The sequence below is a fragment of the Schistocerca piceifrons genome, chromosome 6 (assembly GCF_021461385.2).
Source record: "Schistocerca piceifrons isolate TAMUIC-IGC-003096 chromosome 6, iqSchPice1.1, whole genome shotgun sequence".
Classification (NCBI taxonomy): Eukaryota; Metazoa; Arthropoda; class Insecta; order Orthoptera; family Acrididae; genus Schistocerca; species Schistocerca piceifrons.
In genome coordinates this window covers 63336984-63341333 of record NC_060143.1, presented here as the reverse complement: position 1 = coordinate 63341333, position 4350 = coordinate 63336984, and positions in this window count along the sequence as shown.

The following is a 4350-nucleotide window of genomic DNA, read 5'->3' as shown; positions in this document are numbered from 1 at the left end:
CAAAGAGGCTGAGAAGACAACTGCTAATCAAATATACTCATACTATCTCTAGGAATAAGGTAATCGAAGATGAGTCAGTTAAGTAAGTAAAATACAGATTTGTCAGGAATGTACCGAGCATTGGTTCAGTGTTCCGGCCCAGAAATAATAAATTGAGATTAAATAGGATATATGATTGTATGCCTTGAACATAAATTTTCTCTAGTACGTGACTAACGGCGTTTTGAGCCAGTTGTTTACCGATTTTATGACAGTTAAGTAACCGCGAGAGTAAAATTGAAAAAGTTCTGTTAACTTTCTTCCAGTAACATATTGAAACATAAAATGTATATATATATCCCTATTTCATTGTGACCCACCCTTAGATTTTAAATGAACTGAGTCTGAGGCCCTTTTTTTGTTTGTACTGCATGACAAACCAGATAATGGCAGCCTGGTAGCTGCGTGAAAGCGTGGAGTGACTTGGACACAACTCACAGTGACCCCTCCCCTTTCCCCATGTAATTTAGAGTGAACGTGACGGACACACACCATAGCAACTTCCCCTCCTCTACCCATGTGAATAGAAGCGTAGAACACCAGCCAAAGCAGCTACAACCATGTGTGTAAAAATGAAATTGTCATGATTTGTGAAATTTTCTTTCAGGTTTAGAAAAGACTGCTAGGATATAATTATCTGTTTATGTATCATGAAGAACTGTGTTATTTTCTTTGAATTTTTGTATGTAAAAATATTTACAGACAATTTAATGGATTTAAGATTTTCATAATTATATATATTTTTATGTGTTTGTCTGTCTAAGGCAATATGTATGCCAAAGTGTTTCATTGATTCTGCTTAAATTTTGAGTGATAATGTTGCTTAAGAGGCAGTGAACATGCCAACAATTTAAATAATTGAAGTAGATAATAAGTTTTCTTTTAATATTTCTATATGTTTACATTTCAATTTTAATTTTCATAGGGAGTTAAGCTGTATTCTTGCTTCCCTTTTTTGTAATTAATTTTTTTTTTTTTCATTTACATTCAAAAAAATTAAGTAGGGGGTGATGTAGGGAAGCAGCCTACTCACGCTTTATAAAATTCACATCAGTCTTTCCATTGTGTGCCAGCCAGCTCTGACGTCCTAAATGTTGCGCAATACTGTAAAAATCAAGTAAATAACCTGAAACATTTCTAGCATGTCAGGAGTAACACAAAATCAATATGTGTTGGATATCAGTTCAATAACTTTAACCATTTTTGAAATTTGGACGTTTTTCTTTAAAAATCATTGGCACAGCAGAAGAGAGCTAGAAACTTAAAAATTTATATTTAGATTCCTTTTGCATAATAATTTAGTAGAAACAGTATTCTGGATCTCACAAATTAAAATTTTACTTGAAATTCATGATTTTCTAGTTTTTGTCTTAGCTTAAGTAGGCGAATATATAAAGCTAGGATGTTTAAATTTAAGTAGAAGGGAGATCCGCTATAATCATAAAAATGTGAGAAGTTTCAACAGAATAACTATAAAACTATAGCTACAGCGTATCTCCAAAGAGCAAGTTCAGAGCTCGTCCACTGTGTGTAGTGTAATTAAATTAATTCTCTCACCCAAAATATTTGACTTACCCACGTCAGACTTTTATTATGATTTCTTACTTGTGTGCTGATTGCACAATTAAATTGAAAGCTTCATAGGCCATCAGCAAAGGAAGGAATGATTTATTCGATAACTTAAAGTGGTGCATTACTAGCCCAGCGGCTAGTCGGGAGAGCAGATTTGATCAGGCATTCCCTTAGCCGTCCACACTGTGGCTTTATATGTAAGAAAGCTGCGCGAGAAAAAGAAGGCCCCAGTTCTCTCCAGATGCTGATTAGCGCACCACCTGTGCCGGGAGTCACGTCGCGTTGGTATCGTTGATATAAACAGCCTCGGATGCAATAATAAGTTACTCGATATATGCATAACCATGAAATTGTTTTCGAGTGAAGTGTTAATTTTGGGATGACGTTAATGATCTATCTTTAGTTTGCGTATGTCGTATTTTCATGTGCCGCTGCAGGACAGACATTCTACCATTATTTAGCGTGGCGTTGGATGAACATTATCATCAAATTATGGCGAACATTCACTTAAACATTTAATTTGAACAGTTATAGTTGCATCAGCACATTAGACTCAGAACTGCTCTGGTAGTTGGATTGTGTGGATTCTTTTTGGTCAGTGACTTTCAGAATATAGTGAACATTTTAGAGAGAATGGTTTTTTTGATTATGAATCCCAGACCTTCTCCTAATTCCTCAGAGCTATAAGCTGGAGCTATACATGTATTTCTCAGATGAAGTGGGCACTAGGAATTCTAATTACAGGCTTCACATTTTGCTAATCACTTTCTGGTTGCCAATATTGTAGTTGGAGAGCCAGTTTTGAGAACGGCAAACAACAGCATTAAATAAATAATAGGAACATATAACAATTATTCCACCCGCCGCCCCACAATGTGACTTACAATCTACGCTGCAACCACTGTGTTGCATTCTGTGCAGGCATGACAACCAACAAGCTGTCTGTCAGCATGAACGGGCACCAACAAATTGTGGCCAAAAACAAGTGGACCCTTTGTTGCTGAACACACTGCCAAATACGATATCCCTCATCTCAATGACTGCTTCACAGCCTGTGCCATTTGGATCCTTCCCACCAACACCAGCTTTTCTGAATTGCGCAGGTGGGAACTTTCCCTGCAATACATCCTACATTCCTGTAACCCTCCTGGCCTCAACCTTCGTTAGTCACTGTCCTCACCCATCCAGCCACCTCCTTGTTCCCATTCCAGCACTACAAAGCAGTCATTTCACTGCCACACCTAGTCTTTTAACTTTTTTATTTCTCTCCTTTCTGCTACTTAGCCCCTCTCCCCTCTGCACCTTCTCTCCTGCCCTCCGTCTAAACTGCAACAATTCACTGTCCGTCACTCCCAACATACTATCCCTCCCCCTCCCTGCCCCAGCCTCCTCCTTACCCCCACCCAGTTGCGACTCCCATCATGCACTGGTGCTGCTGCTCGCAGTGTGGTTTCAGCTCTCTGAGACTGCAGACGTGTGCAAGTTGTGTTTGCGTGAGTGTGTGTGTGTGTGTGTGTGTGTGTGTGTGTGTGTGTGTGTGTGTGTGTGTGAGGCCCACAAACTTTCCATGGGGATATTTCTTGGGGCTAAGCGTGAAAGACTTTCACTCGTTCAACACTCTTTGTCATTTCATACTCTTCCCATTGCGCACAGGTATACTAACAAAACTGTTTGAGTTGCTCTTTCATTTGGTGTATTATTTGCAATTGTAAGTTGAACATAATAAAATGCTACAATGCCTTAAAACTGGTATGTTCATTTTGAAACACTCTTGTGTTATGGAATACAGTGAGGTAATGATTTTTGAAAATGGTGTTTTCTCTGTTATGTAATGAAGGTAAAGTTTGCATACAGTATTAGGACTTGTTAACTGTGGAGTGTTGGTCTGTAGATTCATTTTTTGCATTTGAGACGCAAAGCAGCTGTTTATTTCTTAGTTAATGCAGTAATGAAGTATAATGATGCATTGATGAAATAATGAAAATTTATGAGAAATGTTCTAGGATATTAATGGTTGTGGAGCCTGTCTTTGCAGTAGTGTAATTTTTGAGACTGCACTCCCCTAGACAACAAGTTAAGAATAAAAAGTAGATGATGGAACTAATGGATATGATAGAGTAATGTAATGGTAAGTGTTCACAGGTATGTTTGGTTTGGTTATAGTGAAAAACCTTTTGAGCTAGGCAACATCTGGTAATATTTATGTGTGTAATTCGTTACACTGTGACTGGAATATTAGAGCAGTATTTTAGTGAAGTACTGGTTATACGCTACAAATTTGGGTTTTACGTGCTACTGGTAACTTCTATTTGTGTTAAAATGGTTTAAATGGCTCTGAGCACTATGCGACTTAACATCTAAGGTCATCAGTCCCCTAGAACTTAGAACTACTTAAACCTAACTAAACTAAGGACATCACACACATCCATGCCTGAGGCAGGATTCAAACCTGTGACCGTAGCAGTCACGCGGACTGAAGCACCTAGAACCGCTTGGCCACAGCGTCCGGCTTCTATTTGTGTTCTGGGTAATGATTGGCCTAAGGTAGTGATGATGAATTGAAGAAAATAATTTTGCTACTGATAACAGTAATTCAAAAGTAAAGTGAATATTCTGACAATGCTCAACTTTTGTGGCGACATTTAGGAATTTTGAACGTCTTCCATTCCCTTAATTTAATTTACTTAGTAATTATGTAATGTTATTGTGATAAGGATTTTAATATTTTTGATAATGTAA